Below are 20,526 nucleotides of genomic sequence, written 5' to 3'. Positions count from 1 at the left end.
TTACTTTATTTACTGTCTTGTTTGCGTTCTCTATATCAAAAACACAAAAAATTAGTTACTTGCATTTACTTTATTTACCTTTTGTTTATTTCATCATGTTTCCTCCTAAATACACTCTGAAAGATATACCGGTAGGACAAGGGTCTATCATTGGAAGGGATAATATAGAAGCATTTTTCACCCATGTTAGTATGAATGAAGATTTTGAAGATACACCCTTGGTAAAAGTTGCTCCTACTTATGAAAGTGCTACTGCCTGTTTAATACGCATGTTGGAAACTAGATTTGTTAATCTCAATCCTATAATCCAACATATGTTTCTTACACTCTCTGATATGGAAAGGGGAGAAAAGAGAGATTTTGTTTTAGATGTCCTTCTTAGAGAATTTGGTGATATAGCTAAAGAAGCTAGAAAAGTTTTTATTAAGCATAAGAGGCTTGGTCTTTTCACCGACTTTGCAAGAACACTTGAAAAGATGGACATGGATAGAATAAAGTACACTAATAATGTTAATGATGGTGGGGAGATTAAAGTACCGATACCTAGTAAGCTCCTAGGAATGCATGAAGCTCTAGAAAATAACTATGCTTGGCTTGTTCCTGAAAATTTGTTTGATGAGGATAGTAAGCCTAGGAGCAACAAAAGAGGAGTTACTTACATATACAAGATACAATGCATTGTTGAGAAAACTCCCAACTCCCCTGGTAATGATGTTGATGTTTCATCTCTTGATAATACTTGATTCACACTTTCTGCGCCTAACTGAAAGGCGTTAAAGAAAAGCGCTTATGGGAGACAACCCATTATTTTACTACAGAACTTTTGTTTTATATTTGAGTCTTGGAATTTGTTACTACTGTAGCAACCTATCCTTATCTTTATTTTATTGCATTGTTGTGCCAAGTAAAGTCTTTGATAGTAATGTTGATACTAGATTTGGATTACTGCGCAGAAACAGATTTTTTACTGTCACGAAATTGAGCAGTCCCGTCTGTAGATAACTCATAAAATTCTGCCAATTTACGTGCTTGATCCTCAGATATGTACGCAACTTTCATTCAATTTGGGATTTTTCATCTGAGCAAGTTAAGTTCCCCAGAAAAATTCGTCTTTACGGACTGTTCTGTTTTGACAGATTCTGCCTTTTATTTCGCATTGCCTGTTTTGCTATGCTTGATGGATTTCTTTGTTCCATTAACTTTCAGTAGCTTTGTGCAATGTCCAGAAGTGTTAATAATGATTATGTCACCTCTGAATATATGAATTTTCAATTATGCACTAACCCTCTAATGAGTTTGTTTTGAGTTTGGTGTGGAGGAAGTTTTCAAGGATCAAGAGAGGAGGATGATACAATATGATCAAGAAGAGTGAAAAGTCTAAGCTTGGGGATGCCCCCGTCGTTCATCCCTGCATATTTCAAGAAGACTCAAGCATCTAAGCTTGGGGATGCCCAAGGCATCCCCTTCTTCATCGACAACTTATCAGGTCACCTCTAGTGAAACTATATTTTTATTCAGTCACATCTTATGTGCTTTACTTGGAGCGTCTGTTTGCTTTTTTTTCGTTTGAATAAAATCGGATCCTAGCATTCTTTGTGTGGGAGAGAGACATGCTCCGCTGTTGCATATGAACACATGTGTTCTTAGTGCTACTTTTAATGTTCATGGCGAAGGTTGAAAACTGCTTCGTTCATTGTTATATGGTTGGAAACAGAAAATGCTTCATGTGGTAATTGGTATAATGTCTTGAATAATTTGATACTTGGCAATTGTTGTGCTCATATAGATCATGTTTAAGCTCTTGCATCATGTACTTTGCACCTATTAATGAAGAACTACATAGAGCATGTTAAAATTTGGTTTGCATGATTGGTCTCTCTAAGTCTAGATATTTTCTGGTTAAGGTGTTTGAACAACAAGGAAGACAGTGTAGAGTCTTATAATGCTTGCAATATGTTCATATGTAAGTTTTGCTATACCGGTTTATACTTGAGTTTGCTTCAAACAACCTTGCTAGCCTAAGCCTTGTATTGAGAGGGATTTCTTCTCGTGCATCCAAAATCCTTGAGCCAAAAAGTATGCCATTTGTGTCCACCATACCTACCTACTACATGGTATTTCTCTGCCATTTCAAAGTATATTACTTGAGTGCTACCTTTAAAATTCCATTCTTTATCTTTGCAATACATAGCTCATGGGAAAATAGCCTTAAAAACTATTGTGGTATTGAATATGTGGCTATGTATCTTATTTCTTATAAGTTGCTTATTGAGCGATAACCATGTTTCTGTGGACGCCATCAACTATTACACCTTTGTTGGATATCATGTGAGTTACTATGCATGTTCGTCTTGTCTGAAGTAAGGGCGATTTTCATGATCAAATGGTTTGAGTATGCATATTGTTAGAGAAGAACATTGGGCCGCTAACTAAAGCCATGAATCATGGTGGAAGTTTCAGTTTGGACACAAATCCTCAATCTCTTATGAGAATATTATCTGTTGTTAAATGCTCAAGCATTAAAAGAGGAGTTCATTATCTGTTGTCTATGTTGTCCCGGTATGGATGTCTAAGTTGAGAATAATCAAAAGCGAGAAATCCAATGCAAACTTTCTCCTTAGACCTCTGTACAGGCGGCATAGAGGTACCCCTTTGTGACACTTGGTTGAAACATATGTTATGCAATGATAATCCATGTTAATCCAAGCTAATTAGGACAAGGTGCGGGCACTATTAGTATTCTATGCATGAGGCTTGCAACTTATAAGATGTCTTATACATAACACATATGAATTATTATTACCGTTGACAAAATTGTTTCTATGTTTTCAAAATGAAAAGCTCTAGCACAAAAATAGTAATCCATGCTTCCCTCTGCGAAGGGCCATTCTTCTACTTTATGTTGAGTCTGTTTACCTACTTCTTTCTATCTTAGAAGCAAACACTTGTCAACTGTGTGCATTGATTCTTACATGTTTACCTATTGCACTTGTTATATTACTTTATGTTGACAATTATCCATGAGATATACATGTTGAAGTTGAAAGCAACCGCTAAAACTTATATCTTCCTTTGTGTTGCTTCAAAGCTTTCTACTAAGAATTTATTGCTTTATGAGTTAACTCTTATGCAAGTCTTATTGATGCTTGTCTTGAAAGTATTATTCATGAAAAGTCTTTGCTATATGATTCAGTTGTTTAACCATTGTCTTTACCATTGCTTCGAATCGCTGCATTCATCTCATATGCTTTACAATAGTATTGATCAAGATTATGATAGCATGTCACTTCAGAAATTATCCTTGTTATCATTTACCTACTCGAGGGCGAGTAGGAACTAAGCTTGGGGATGCTTGATACGTCTCAAACGTATCCATAATTTCTTATGTTCCATGCTACTTTTATGATGATACTCACATGTTTTATACACACTTTATGTCATTATTATGCATTTTCCGGCACTAACCTATTGACGAGATGCCGAAGAGCCAGTTGCTGTTTTCTGCTGTTTTTGGTTTCAGAAATCCTACAAAGGAAATATTCTCGGAATTGGATGAAATCAACGCCCAGGGTCTTATATTTCCACGAAGCTTCCATAAGACCGAAAGGGTTACGAAGTGGGGCGACGAGGCGCCGCCACCATAGGGCCGCGCGGCCAGAGGGGGGCCCGCGCCGCCCTATGGTGTGGGCCCCTCACGCCGCCTCCAACCCTACCCTTCCGCCTACTTAAAGTCATCGTCGCGAAACCCCCTGATGTCTACTCACGCTTCTTTTCCTGTAGACAGTGTTGGGCCTCCAAGAGCAGAGGTTTGTAGAACAGCAGCAAGTTTTCCCTTAAGTGGATCACCCAAGGTTTATCGAACTCAGGGAGGAAGAGGTCAAAGATATCCCTCTCAAGCAACCCTGCAATCACGATACAAGAAGTCGCTTGTGTCCCCAACACACCCAATACACTTGTCAGATGTATAGGTGCACTAGTTCGGCGAAGAGATAGTAAAACACAGGTGGTATAGATGGTAGTAATATTGCAGGAAGTAAAGATGCAGTAAAACAGTAAACAAGCGGTGCCAGAAAATAGCTTAGTTGGCGTGGGAAGCAATTCTCTGTGGTGTAACTTATTCGGAAACAAGGCCTAGGGATCATACTTTTACTAGTGGACACTCTCAACATTGATCACATAACTGAATAAACAAATACTACTTTCTCTACACTCTCTTGTTGGATGACAAACACCATTCATTGTGTAGGGCTACAAGAGCTCCCTCAAGCCGGAGTTAACAAGCTCCACAACATTCGATGTTCATATTTAAATAACCTTAGAGTGCATAATAGATCATTGCAATTTAGACCGACAACTAACATAGCGCACACACTGTCACCATTACACTATGAAAGGGGGAATAGATCACATCAATACTATCATAGTAATAGTTAACTCCATAATCTACAAGAGATCACAATCATAGCTTATACCAAGTACTACATGATGCACACACTGTCACCATTACATCATGAAGGAGGAATAGACTACTTTAATAACATCACTAGAGTAGCACATAGATGATATTCAACTAGATCACAAAGCTCATGATCACATAAAGATCACATGGGAGAGAGAGATGAACCACATAGCTACCGGTATAGCCCTTAGCCTCGAGGGAGAACTACTCCCTCCTCATCATAGGAGACAGCAGTGGCGATGAAGATGACGGTGGTGTCGATGGAGATGCCTTCCGGGGGCCCTTCCCCGTCCCGGCGGCGTGCCAGAACAGAGACTTCTGTCCCCCAGATCTTGGCTTCGCGATGGCGGCGGCTCTGGAACTTTTCTCGTCCCGTGGCTTATTCCCTTAGGGTTTTCGCGACGGAGTCCTTAAGTAGGCAGAAGGGCAGCCTCGGAGGGGCCCTGGTGGGGCCACACAATAGGGGGCGCGCCCCACCCCTTGGCCGCGCCGCCCTGGTGTGTGGGGCCCCCTGGCTCCCCTCTGGTCTCTCTCCGGTGTTCTGGAAGCTTCGTGGAAAAATAAGGTTCTGGGCGTTGATTTCGTCCGATTCCAAGAATATTTCCTTTGTAGGATTTCTGAAACCAAAAACAGCAGAAAACAGCAACTGGCCCTTCGGCATCTCGTTAATAGGTTAGTTCCGGAAAACGCATCAAAACGATATAAAGTGTGAACAAAACATGTTGGTATTTTCATAAAACTAGCATGGAACATAAGAAATTATAGATACGTTGGAGACGTATCAAGCATCCCCAAGCTTAGTTCCTGCTCGCCCTCGAGTAGGTAAACGATAACAAGAATAATTTCTTAAGTGACATGCTACCAACATGATCTTGATCAATACTATTGTAAAGCATATGAGATGAATGAAGTAATTCAAAGCAATGGTAAAGATGATGATTAAACAACTGAATCATATAACAAAGACTTTTCATGAATAGTACTTTCAAGACAAGCATCAATAAGACTTGCATAGGAGTTAACTCATAAAGCAATAGATTCAAAGTAGAAGGCATTGAAGCAACACAAAGTATGATTAAGTTTCAGCAATTGCTTTCAACTTGTAACATATATATCTCATGGATAGTTGTCAACATAAAGCGATATAACAAGTGCAATAGGTAAACATGTAAGAATCAATGCACACAGTTGACACAAGTGTTTGCTTCTAAGACAGAAAGAAGTAGGTAAACTGACTCAACATAAAGTAAAAGAATGGCCCTTCACAGAGGGAAGCATGGATTACTATTTTTGTGCTAGAGCTTTTATTTTGAAAACATAGAAGCAATTTTGTCAATGGTAGTAATAAAGCATATGCGTTATGTATAAGATATCCTATAAGTTGCAAGCCTCATGCATAGATTACCAATAGTGCCCGCACCTTGTCCTAATTAGCTTGGATTTAAATGGATTATCATTGCATAGCATATGTTTCAACCAAGTGTCACAAAGGGGTACCTCTATGCCGCCTGTACAAAGGTCTAAGGAGAAAGTTCACATTGGATTTCTCGCTTTTTGATTATTCTCAACTTAGACATCCATACCGGGACAACATAGACAACAGATAATGGACTCCTCTTTAATACATAAGCATTCAACAACAGATAATATTCTCATAAGAGATTGAGGATTAATTGTCCAAACTGAAACTTCCACCATGGATCATGGCTTTAGTTAGCGGCCCAATGTTCTTCTCTAACAATATGCATACTCACCATTTGATCATGAAAATCGCCCTTACTTCAGACAAGACGAACATGCATAGCAACTCACATGATATTCAACAAAGGTGTAAAAGTTGATGGCATCCCCAGAAGCATGGTTACCGCTCAACAAGCAACTTATTAAGAAATAAGATACATAAGTACATATTCTTCACCACAATAGTTTTTAAGGCTATTTTCCCATGAGCTATATATTGCAAAGACAAAGGATAGAATTTTAAAGGTAGCACTCTAGTAATTTACTTTGGAATGGCAGAGAAATAACATGTAGTAGGTAGGTATGGTGGACACAAATGGCATAGTTTTTGGCTCAAGGATTTGGATGCACGAGAAGAATTTCTCTCAATACAAGGCTAGGCTAGCAAGGTTGTTTGAAGCAAACACAAGTATGAACCGGTGCAGCAAGACTTACATAAGAACATATTGCAAGCATTATAAGACTCTACACTGTCTTCTTTGTTGTTCAAACACCTTAACCAGAAAATATCTAGACTCAGAGAGACCAATCATGCAAACCAAATTTTAACAAGCTCTATGTAGTTCTTCATTAATAGGTGCAAAGTACATGATGAAAGAGCTTAAACATGATCTATATGATCACAACAATTGCCAGGTATCAAATTATTCAAGACAATATACCAATTACAACATGAAGCATTTCCTGTTTCCAACCATATAGCAATTAACGAAGCGGTTTTCAACTCCGCCATGAACATTAAAGATAGAACTAAGAACACCAGTGTTCATATGAAAAAGCGGAGCGTGTCTCTCTCCCACATAAGCATGAATTTATTCAGATAATGAAAATAACAAAACGAAAATAAAATCACACAGACGCTCCAAGTAAAGTGCATAAGATGTGACTGAATAAAAATATAGTTTCACTAGAGGTGACCTGATAAGTTGTCGATGAAGACGGGGATGCCTTGGGCATCCCCAAGCTTAGATGCTTGAGTCTTCTTGAAATATGCATGGATGAACCACGGGGGCATCCCCAAGATTAGACTTTTCACTCTTCTTGATCATAGTATATCATCCTCCTCTCTTGATCCTTGAAAACTTCCTCCACACCAAACTCAAAACAAACTCATTAGAGGGTTAGTGCATAATCAAAAATTCACATGTTCAGAGGTGACATAATCATTCTTAACACTTCTGGACATTGCCCAAAGCTACTGGAAGTCAATGGAACAAAGAAATCCATCCAACACAGCAAAAGAGGCAATGCGAAATAAAAGGCAGAATCTCTCAAAACAGAACAGTCCATAAAGACGATTTTTTTAGAGGCACTGGACTTGCTCAGATGAAAATGCTCAAATTGAATGAAAGTTGCGTACATATCTGAGGATCATGCACGTAAATTGGCAGATTTTTATGAGTTACCTACAGAGAACCCTGCCCAAATTCGTGACAGACAGAAATCTGTTTCTGCGCAATAATCCAAATCTAGTATGAACCTTGCTATCAAAGACTTTACTTGGCACAACAATGCAATAAAATAAGATAAGGAGAGGTTGCTACAGTAGTAACAACTTCCAAGACACAACAAAACAATAGCAAAATAAAAACATGGGTTATCTCCCAAGGAGTGCTTTCTTTATAGCCATTAAGATGGGCTCAGTAATTTCAATGATGCAGTCCCAAGAAATAAGAGTTGAAGCAAAAGAGAGCATGAAGAAGCAAATTCAAAACACATTTAAGCCTAACCCACTTCCTATGAAAAGGAATCTTGTACGCAAATAAATTCATGAAGAACAAAGTGACAAGCATAGGAAGATAAAACACGAGTAACTTCAAGATTCTCAACACAAAGAGGGGAAACTTAATATTATTAAGATGCATATAACCATGTTTCCCTATCTCATAATAACTTTCAGTGGTATCATGAACAAACTCAACAATATAAGTATCACATAAAGCATTCTTATTCACATGCATAAAAGTATCATTACTCTCCACATAAGCATAATCAATTTTATTAGTAATAGTGGGAGTAAAACTACCATACCCATCATTGTAATCATCATAAATTGCAGGCATGGTATAATCATAATAACCTTTATCCTTCATAGTAGGTGGCACCAAAATACCACTATCATTATAATCATCATAAATGGGAGGTAAAGTATCATCAAAGAAAATTTTCTCCTCAATGCTTGGGGGACTAAAAATGTCATGCTCATCAAAACCAGCTTCCCCAAGCTTAGAATTTTCCATATCATTAGCAACAATGGTGTTCAAAGTGTGCATACTAATATCATTGCTACTAGCATGCAAATAAGATTCCATAGGTTTTTTTAATTTTCGCAGCAAACAATCCATGTCTTAACTCAGGAAATAGCTTAAAAAGCTCATAGTTGCTTTCCATTATGCCTAACTAGTGAAATAAATACAAGAAACAAAAAGATGCAATTGCAGGATCTAAAGGAAATATCTTCGAGCACTCACACACCGGCAACAGTGCTAGGAAATAGCTTAGTAGTCGGAGAATGTGAATACCTTTTACCTTACCTCCCCGGCAACGGCGCCAGAAAATAGCTTGATGTCTACTCACGCTTCTGTTCCTGTAGACAGTGTTGGGCCTCCAAGAGCAAAGGTTTGTAGAACAGCAGCAAGTTTTCCCTTAAGTGGATCACCCAAGGTTTATCGAACTCAGGGAGGAAGAGGTCAAAGATATCCCTCTCAAGCAACCCTGCAATCACGATACAAGAAGTATCTTGTGTCCCCAACACACCCAATACACTTGTCAGATGTATAGGTGCACTAGTTCGGCGAAGAGATAGTAAAACACAGGTGGTATAGATGGTAGTAATATTGCAGGAAGTAAAGATGCAGTAAAATAGTAAACAAGCGATGCCAGAAAATAGCTTAGTTGGCGTGGGAAGCAATTCTCTGTGGTGTAACTTATTCGGAAACAAGGCCTAGGGATCATACTTTCACTAGTGGACACTCTCAACATTGATCACATAACTGAATAAACAAATACTACTTTCTCTACACTCTCTTGTTGGATGACAAACACCATTCATTGTGTAGGGCTACAAGAGCTCCCTCAAGCCGGAGTTAACAAGCTCCACAACATTCGATGTTCATATTTAAATAACCTTAGAGTGCATAATAGATCATTGCAATTTAGACCGACAACTAACATAGCGCACACACTGTCACCATTACACTATGAAAGGGGGAATAGATCACATCAATACTATCATAGTAATAGTTAACTCCATAATCTACAAGATATCACAATCATAGCTTATACCAAGTACTACATGATGCACACACTGTCACCATTACATCATGAAGGAGGAATAGACTACTTTAATAACATCACTAGAGTAGCACATAGATGATATTCAACTAGATCACAAAGCTCATGATCACATGGGAGAGAGAGATGAACCACATAGCTACCGGTACAGCCCTTAGCCTCAAGGGAGAACTACTCCCTCCTCATCATAGGAGACAGCAGCGGCGATGAAGATGGCGGTGGTGTCGATGGAGATTGCCTTCCGGGGGCACTTCCCCGTCCCGGCGGCGTGCCGGAACAAAGACTTCTGTCCCCCAGATCTTGGCTTCGCGATGGCGGCGGCTCTGGAACTTTTCTCGTCCCGTGGCTTATTCCCTTAGGGTTTTCGCGACGGAGTCCTTAAGTAGGCGGAAGGGCAGCCTCGGAGGGGCCCTGGTGGGGCCACACAATAGGGGGGCGCGCCCCACCCCTTGGCCACGCCGCCCTGGCGTGTGGGCCCCCTGGCTCCCCTCTGGTCTCTCTCCGGTGTTATGGAAGCTTCGTGGAAAATAAGGTTCTGGGCGTTGATTTCGTCCGATTCCGAGAATATTTCCTTTGTAGGATTTCTGAAACCAAAAATAGCAGAAAACAGCAACTGGCCCTTCGGCATCTCGTTAATAGGTTAGTTCCGGAAAATGCATCAAAACGATATAAAGTGTGAACAAAACATGTAGGTATTGTCATAAAACTAGCATGGAACATAAGAAATTATAGATACGTTGGAGACGTATCACCCCCTGTACCGAGAGCCATGATACGGAAAACCTTCCAGAGACGCAGCCGCCGCCAATCCCATCTCGGGGGATTCAGGAGATCGCCTCTGGCACCCTGCCGGAGAGGGGAATCATCTCCCGGAGGACTCTTCATCGCCATGATCGCCTCCGGATTGATGTGTGAGTAGTTCACCCCTGGACTATGGGTCCATAGCAGTAGCTAGATGGTTGTATTCTCCTCATTGTGCTATCATGTTAGATCTTGTGAGCTGCCTATCATGATCAAGATCATCTATTTGTAATGCTACATGTTGTGTTTGTTGGGATCCGATGAATATGGAATACTATGTCAAGTTGATTATCAATCTATCATATATGTGTTGTTTATGTTCTTGCATGCTCTCCGTTGCTAGTAGAGGCTATGGCCAAGTTGATACTTGTAACTCCAAGAGGGAGTATTTATGCTCGATAGTGGGTTCATGCCTCCATTGAATGCAGGACAAGGTGAGAAAGTTCTAAGGTTGTGGATGTGCTGTTGCCACTAGGGATAAAACATCAATGCTTTCTAAGGATATTTGTGTTGATTACATTACGCACCATACTTAATGCAATTGTCTGTTGTTTGCAACTTAATACTGGAAGGGGTTCGGATGATAACCTGAAAGTGGAATTTTTAGGCATAGATGCATGCTGGATAGCGGTCTATGTACTTTGTCGTAATGCCCTGATTAAATCTCATAGTAGTCATCGTGATATGTATGTGCATTGTTATGCCCTCTCTATTTGTCAATTGCCCAACTGTAATTTATTCACCCAACATGCTATTTATCTTATGGGAGAGACACCACTAGTGAACTGTGGACCCCGGTCCATTCTTTACATCTGAAATACAATCTACTGCAATACTTGTTCTTTACTGTTCTTCGCAAACAAACATCATCTTCCACACTATACGGTTAATCCTTTGTTTACAGCAAGCCGGTGAGATTGACATCATCACTGTTACGTTGGGGCAAAGTACTTTGATTGTGTTGTGCAGGTTCCACGTTGGCACCGGAATCCCTGGTGTTGCGCCGCACTGTTGGAGATATGCCCAAGAGGCAATAATAAAATGGTTATTATAATATATCTTTGTGTTTATGATAATGTTTACATACCATGCTATAATTGTATTAACCGAAACATTGATACATGTGTGTTATGTGAACAACAAGGAGTCCCTAGTAAACCTCTTGTATAACTAGCTTGTTGATTAATAGATGATCATAGTTTCATGATCATGAACATTGGATGTTATTAATAACAAGGTTATGTCATTATGTGAATGATGTAATGGACACACCCAATTAAGCGTAGCATAAGATCACGTCATTAAGTTATTTGCTATAAGCTTTTCGATACATAGTTACCTAGTCCTTTCGACCATGAGATCATGTAAATCACTTATACCGGAAAGGTACTTTGATTACATCAAACGCCACTGCGTAAATGGGTGGTTATAAAGGTGGGATTAAGTATCCGGAAAGTATGAGTTGAGGCATATGGATCAACAGTGGGATTTGTCCATCCCGATGACGGATAGATATACTCTGGGCCCTCTCGGTGGAATGTCGTCTAATGTCTTGCAAGCATATGAATAAGTTCATAAGAGACCACATACCATGGTACGAGTAAAGAGTACTTGTCAGGAGACGAGGTTGAACAAGGTATAGAGTGATACCGATGATCAAACCTCGGACAAGTAAAATATCGCGTGACAAAGGGAATTGGTATCGTATGTGTATGGTTCATTCGATCACTAAAGTCATCGTTGAATATGTGGGAGCCATTATGGATCTCCAGATCCCGCTATTGGTTATTGGTCGGAGAGAGGTCTCAACCATGTCTACATAGTTCGCGAACCGTAGGGTGACACACTTAAGGTTTGATGTCATTTAAGTAGATATGGAATATGGAATGGAGTTCGAAGTTTTGTTCAGAGTCTCGGATGGGATCCAGGACATCACGAGGAGTTCCGGAATGGTCCGGAGAATAAGATTCATATATATAGGAAGTCACTTTCCAAGTTTGGAAAATGATCCGGTGAATTTATGGAAGGTGGTTTCTAGAATTATCCGGAATAAATCACTATGGAAGGAGGAGTCCCGGAGGGACTCCACAAACCCTAACCAGCCAACCAAGTGGGAGGGTGGAGTCCATGGTGGACTCCACCTCCTTGGCCGGCCAAGTAAAGGGGGAAGGGGAGAGTCCCTGTCCCTCTAGGTTTCGTCCATAAGGCAGTTTTTCTGTTGGGGTCTTATTCGAAGACTTTGGGCAAACCCTTGGGGTTCCACCTATATTATGAGGAGGAGAGGGAGGGGGCTGCCCATGGCTTGGCCGCACCACCCCTGCCCCCTTGAGGCCGGCGCCCATAGCACCCCCTCTCCCCAAACCCTAGCGCCCCTCCTCCACTACTTCTCCCGCATATGCTTAGCGAAGCTCCGCCGGAGATCTCCATCGACACCGCCACCACGCCGTCGTGCTGCCGGGATTCCGAGAAGGATCTACTACTTCTGCTGCCCGCTGGAACGGGGAGAAGGACGTCGTCATCAACACCGAACGTGTGACCGAGTACGGAGGTGCTGCCCGATTGTGGCACCGTCAAGATCTTCTACGCGCTTTTGAAAGCGGCAAGTGATCGTCTACCGCAGCAACGAGAGCCTCCTCTTGTAGGCTTTGGAAATCTTCAAGGGTTAGTCTCGTTCATCCCCTCGTTGCTCCCATCTTCTAGATTGCATCTTGGCTTGGATTGCGTTCTCGCGGTAGGAATTTTTTTGTTTTCTATGCTACGAATCCCTACAGTGGTATCAGAGCCATGTCTATGCATAGATGGTTGCACGAGTAGAACACAATTGTTTTGTGGGCGTTGATGCTTATGTTGTCTTTAGTTTGAGTACTTTGCATATTTGTGGCATAGTGGGATGAAGCGGCTTGGGCTAACTTTACATGACCGCGTTCATGAGATTTGCTCCACGCTCGACATGCAACTTGTATTGCATAAGTGGCTTTGCGGGTGTCTGTCTCTCCTACTATAGTGAAGATTCAATTTACTCTTCTATTGACAACACTAGTATCACCGTTGTGGTTCATGTTCGTGGGTAGATTAGATCTTACTCGAAAACCCTAAACCACGTAAAATATGCAAACCAAATTAGAGACGTCTAACTTGTTTTTGCAGGGTTTGGTGATGTGATATGGCCATAATGTGATGATGAATATGTATGAGATGATCATTATTGTATTGTGGCAACCGGCAGGAGCCTTATGGTTGTCTTTAAATTTCATGTTGAGTAGTATTTCAAAGTAGTTGTAATAGTTGCTACATGAGGTGAACAACCATGAAGACGGCGCCATGGACCTTGACGCTACGCCGACGATGATGGAGATCATGCCCGTTGATGATGGAGATCATGTCCGTGCTTTGGAGATGAAGATCGAAGGCGCAAAGACTAAAGGGCTATATCATATCACATATGAATTGCATATGATGTTAATCCTTTATGCATCTTATTTTGCTTAGAACGCGACGGTAGCATTATAAGATGATCCCTCACATTAATATCAAGATAATAAAGTGTTCTCCCCTCGTATGCACCGTTGATATAGTTCGTCGTTTCGAAGCATCTCGTGATGATCGGATGTGATAGACTCAACGTTCACATACAACGGGTGTAAGCCATGTTGCACACGCGGAATACTAGGGTTTGCTTGAAGAGCCTAGCATGTACAGACATGGCCTCGGGACAACGGAAACCGAAAGGTTGAACACGAGTCGTATGGATGATATGATAAACATGTTGATGTTCACCATTGAAGCTACATCATCTCACGTGATGATCGGTTTTGGTGTAGTGGATGTGGATCGTGTACCACTTAACAACTATGAGGGATGTTGTATTAAGTGGGAGTTCATTAGTAATTAGATTAAAACATGAACTAATTATCATAAACATAGTCTAAGTAGTATTTTGAATTAATTTTGTAGTATTGGCATCCGTATTCTACCATGCGCTAGTCTTGTAATTGAGATAGAAATACTGTTAAAATCTGACAAGAAACTTTACGGACTGGTACCGTATTGTTAAAGAATCAAGAAATGATTAAGTCCTATTGCAAACTTTTAGTAAACCTCACATTGTTGATTCAAAGAGCTATGGTTTCAATTAGTACCTAAAGTTATCTTGTCTCCGTGAAACTTGAAGTTCAAATCTGTTTGAAAAGTAAGGAGCTGAAAATTTAGTTTTCAGAAATAATCAAGGTATGAGATATATGTGATATCTAAGACCTTATTGCAAGATGATAGAATATAATTTGGTGAGACTACATAAACTCATAAGTTTTATGGGAATGTACGAAGGTTGAAGACACAAGGCGTCCTAATCCTCCAACTATTGGGGCACTAACGATATTCGCATATCCATGAAGTGATCATCCTTAGTATGCACCGTTGCTAAGACTCGTCGTTTCGAAGCATCACGTGATGATCGGGTGTTATAGATTCTACGTGTGCATACAACGGGTGCAAGCCAGATTTGCACATGCGAATACTGAGGTTAAACTTTACGAGCCTAGCATGTACTGACATGGTCTCGGAAAAGTCGTCATGATATGATGGATAAAATTATGAGTGAAATTGTTCATCATATTAAAAAGTTACTAATAGTGAAATCTGAAACACTTGTCATATGATGATCAACTTCAAAGTAAGAACCTCAAGGTTATTGGTATTTGACCAACAAACCTAGAAGTTATTGAAGGTGAAGTGTTTTCTGAATAATGAGGAAAACTAAAAGAGAAACTACAAAAGATATTTTGGCAGAAAGAAAAGAAAAGACTAGAAAGTCTAGCTCAGGTGTATATACATGATATACATGTTATGGTTGTATTCCTAATTTGGTCACACAATGAAATTCTTGGGTATTAGTACCACATTGGTTGGTATGAAGTGTCATACAAAACAACGCAATACAAGAATACAATGGCCTAAGTGACTAATAAGGAATATGGTAATAATGCACATCTGGAACATAATAAAGTGTTATTATGCTTGTCATTGGCATTCTACCTAGCCCTTATAATTTATAATAAAGAACTTAATAATTGTTATTTTGCTCTGGTCAAATAAAAACAATGAGTTGTTCAAATTATGACATTACTCCATGTACGATGGATAAGTTATTATAAATCTTAATGGTGAAACACACATACATAACACTGACGCTAAAATACCATAAGGCAAATGATTCGAATTCCACTTATTTGTGGAACCGCCATTTAGGTCATGTTAGAAAGGAACGCATGAAGGAACTCCATGCAAATGGATTTTTGGAGTCATCTGATTTTTTGAATCGTTTGGCGCTTGCAAATCTTTTCTAAAAAAGAATGACTAAAATACCGTTCATAGGCCAAGAGTTGAATGGGCAACTAACTTAGTGGAAATATACATGATGATGTATGTGGTTCACTGGGCATAGTTGTGTGCGGGAGATTCTTCTACTTCATGAAAACTTCCAACAATAAATTGAGTATATAAATGTGGATATATTCGATAAGGAAGAAGTTTGAAACATTTGAATGGATTCAAATAAAATTCAGCATGAAGTGGAAATCATCGTAATAGAAAAGTCAAATATCTATGATTGGATCATGGTGGAAAATATTTGAATTACGAGTTTTAGCGAACATCTAAGAGAGTTATGAAATTGTTCTACAACTCACGTTTCTTGGAGTATCATAATGATGATGGAGTATCCGAGAGATGTATCCAAACCTTGTTGGATCAATGATGAGATAAAATATTGATGCCATTATATTTTTGTGGATTATGCTTTAGAGACTACCGCTTTTACACTGAATAGAGCATCATCATGATCCGTTGAAATGACACCATACGAGTTATGGCATGGGTATGAACCCTAATAGTCCTTTCTTAAATTTTGGAATGCATAGCATAAAGTAAATAAGTTTACAACCAAAATCGGATGAATGTCTTTGTTGGTTATCCCACAGAATTGATTGGGAATTCTTTCTACTATGGAGACAAAGACAAAAGTTTTTGTCAATGTTTCTTACTTATTTCCAAGAAATTGTTTTTAGCGAAGTATTTGAGTGGGAGGACAATAGAACTTGATAAGGTTTATGAACCTGAGCATAATGATCAGAGTAGCGCAGCATCGGAATTGGTTCCGGAAGCGGCCACGACGATCATGGCTCCCATGTCTACAAAATGTTATAGTCATGGAGATCGAAGTACTTATTGAACCTTGTAGGTATGGTTTACTTTGTGATCAAATAAATGATTTGTGAACAAAGGATTGTTTTTTGAACAATGATAAACCAACTACATACAAAGAAGTTATGATGGGCCCTGACTCCGTTAAAATGGCTATACGCCATGAAATCCAAGATAGATGAATATTTTTTGAAAGTAAATGGATCTATAAAATTGATGGACTTGGATGGAATATCCTTGAATAAGCTCGACTTGTCGAAAAGTTGTTGACGACAAAGTTCAAAGAGTTGACTATGATAAGATTAGATCTTCCGTAGCAATGCTTATAGTCTATGTGGATTATTCTAGTAATTGCTACATATTTCTTTCATGAGATATGATAGTAGGATGGCAAAATACATTACTTAACAGAAGTGTGTATTAAAGGTGTATACAAGATACAACCAATTGTTTTGCTAGTCCGTGGAATACTAGATAGGTATACGAACTTCAATTGGATGAAGTGAGTATTACGGAGTTGGAATCTTCACCGGATGAAATGATCAAAGAGTTATGATTTCATCAGAAACGATGAAGAGGCTTGCATTTGCAAGAAATTAAGTGGGAGCGCTGAGACATATTTATAATACTTTATGTAAATACATATAGTTGATTATAAATGATGTAATTATATACTTGATTATAAAAGGTTTCATTGAGAATTAACTTCAATGAAAGGATATGGACTGAAACATATTTAGTGTCAAGATCTATGAAGATAGAATGAAACACATAATAAGTTTAAGTCAAAGTACATAGAAAGGATATTGAAGTAGTTCAATATAGAAATATTAAGAAAATGTTCTTGTCATGTGAAGTTTTAACAAAACTTGAGTGTATCTGACACTCAATGAGTAAAAACACATGAGTGATTTAGATCACAATTAATATGTACACAATCAGATGTCCTGTGCTCTAAAATGTTAGGAGCATATACCAGAATGATTCATGTGATGATCATTGGACAAACAGTAAGAATATCCCTGTGTACTTTAGAAGAACCAAGGATATATAAATAGTTTTGTATGGAGAAATGACAAACAAATCGATGTAAGGTGTTGCACCGATATTGGTTTTGTCACATATAAAAATAAAATTTCAATCTCAAAATTAGTCTAAGTGTTGTTTAAAAGGTAGCACAATACTAGATTTAGAAGAGTTCTAAATGTTGTGACGGATTCTACAAACGAAGGCAGAATATGTCATTGTTTTGACAATGACTGAGGATGTTAAGTCAAGAGGTTCTTTGAGAACTTGGTGTAGTTCCGATAGTGTCAGAACTTTGAAGCTATATTGTGTATGACAATATTAGTGACATATTTCAGACCGCGGAATTAAGGTTCCACCAGAAGACCAAACATATTTAATGCCGACTCATTTAGAAAATGAGTGATGCGTTGAGACGCAAATGAATTGCAAAATACATACGTTTCTGAGCATGTCAGATCCGTTGACTAAAACTTCTCCCGTGAGCAAAACATGATAAAGCACCGGAAGGCCAAGGTGTTATATCTTTACAAATGTAAACTAGATTATTGACTCTAGTGCAAGTGGGAGACTGTTGGAGATATGCCCAAGAGGCAATAATAAAATGGTTATTATAATATATCTTTGTGTTTATGATAATGTGTACATACCATGCTATAATTGTATTAACCGAAACATTGATACATGTGTGTTATGTGAACAACAAGGAGTCCCTAGTAAACCTCTTGTATAACTAGCTTGTTGATTAATAGATGATCATAGTTTCATGATCATGAACATTGGATGTTATTAATAACAAGGTTATGTCATTATGTGAATGATGTAATGGACACACCCAATTAAGCGTAGCATAAGATCACGTCATTAAGTTATTTGCTATAAGCTTTTCGATACATAGTTACCTAGTCCTTTCGACCATGAGATCATGTAAATCACTTATACCGGAAAGGTACTTTGATTACATCAAATGCCACTGCGTAAATGGGTGGTTATAAAGGTGGGATTAAGTATCCGGAAAGTATGAGTTGAGGCATATGGATCAACAGTGGGATTTGTCCATCCCGATGACGGATAGATATACTCTGGGCCCTCTCGGTGGAATGTCGTCTAATGTCTTGCAAGCATATGAATAAGTTCATAAGAGACCACATACCACGGTACGAGTAAAGAGTACTTGTCAGGAGACGAGGTTGAACAAGGTATAGAGTGATACCGATGATCAAACCTCGGACAAGTAAAATATCGCGTGACAAAGGGAATTGGTATCGTATGTGTATGGTTCATTCGATCACTAAAGTCATCATTGAATATGTGGGAGCCATTATGGATCTCCAGATCCCGCTATTGGTTATTGGTCGGAGAGAGGTCTCAACCATGTCTACATAGTTCGCGAACCGTAGGGTGACACACTTAAGGTTTGATGTCGTTTAAGTAGATATGAAATATGGAATGGCGTTCAAAGTTTTGTTCGGAGTCTCGGATGGGATCCAGGACATCACGAGGAGTTCCGGAATAGTCCGGAGAATAAGATTCATATATATAGGAAGTCACTTTCCAAGTTTGGAAAATGATCCGGTGAATTTATGGAAGGTGGTTTCTAGAATTATCCGGAATAAATCACTATGGAAGGAGGAGTCCCGGAGGGACTCCACAAACCCTAACCAACCAACCAAGTGGGAGGGTGGAGTCCATGGTGGACTCCACCTCCTTGGCCGGCCAAGTAAAGGGGGAAGGGGAGAGTCCCTGTCCCTCTAGGTTTCGTCCATAAGGCAGTTTTTCTGTTGGGGTCTTATTCGAAGACTTTGGGCAAACCCTTGGGGTTCCACCTATATAATGAGGAGGAGAGGGAGGGGGCTGCCCATGGCTTGGCCGCACCACCCCTGCCCCCTTGAGGCCGGCGCCCATAGCACCCCCTCTCCCCAAACCCTAGCGCCCCTCCTCCACTACTTCTCCCGCATATGCTTAGCGAAGCTCCGCCGGAGATCTCCATCGACACCGCCACCACGCCGTCGTGCTGCCGGGATTCCGAGGAGGATCTACTACTTCCGCTGCCCGCTGGAACGGGGAGAAGGACGTCGTCATCAACACCGAACGTGTGACCGAGTACGGAGGTGCTGCCCGATTGTGGCACCGTCAAGATCTTCTACGCGCTTTTGAAAGCGGCAAGTGATCGTCTACCGCAGCAACGAGAGCCTCCTCTTGTAGGCTTTGGAAATTTTCAAGGGTTAGTCTCTTTCATCCCCTCGTTGCTCCCATCTTCTAGATTGCATCTTGGCTTGGATTGCGTTCTCGCGGTAGGAAATTTTTTGTTTTCTATGCTACGAATCCCTACACGCACTACACTCCGTCACCAACAACCTTCACATGTTCCTTGACTCCTACTGGTTCGATAACCTTGGTTTCTTACTGAGGGAAAACTTGCTACTGTATGCATCACACCTTCCTCTTGGGGTTCCCAACGGACGTGTGTTAACTGCACGCATCAATGATCATTGGACAATAGTAAGAATATCCCTGTGTGCTTTAGAAGAACCAAGGATACATATATAGTTTTATATGGGGTAATGACAAACAAATCGCTGTAAGGTGTTGCACCGATATTTGTTTGGTCACATATTAAAATGAATTTCAAATCTCAATTAGGCTAAGTGTTGTTTAAAAGGTAGCACAATGCTAGATTTAGAAGAGTTCTAAATATTGTGGCGGATTCTACAAAAGAAGGCAGAGTATGTCATTGTTTTGACAATGATTGAGGATGTTAAGTCAAGAAGTTCTTTGAGAATTTGGTGTAGTTCCGATAGTGTCAGAACTTTAAAGCTATATTGTGTGTGACAATATTAGTGACATATTTCAGACCGCGGAATTAAGGTTCCACCAAAAGACCAAACATATTTAATGCCGACTCATTTGGAAAATGAGTGATGCGTGAAGACGCAAATGAATTGCAAAATACATAAGTTTTTGAGTGTGTCAGAACCGTTGACTAAAACCTCTCCCGTGAGCAA

This window comes from Lolium perenne, chromosome 1 (assembly GCF_019359855.2).
Source record: "Lolium perenne isolate Kyuss_39 chromosome 1, Kyuss_2.0, whole genome shotgun sequence".
Taxonomy (NCBI): Eukaryota; Viridiplantae; Streptophyta; class Magnoliopsida; order Poales; family Poaceae; genus Lolium; species Lolium perenne.
The sequence above is the reverse complement of the archived record's forward strand: the minus strand, read 5'-3'. Positions refer to the sequence as shown.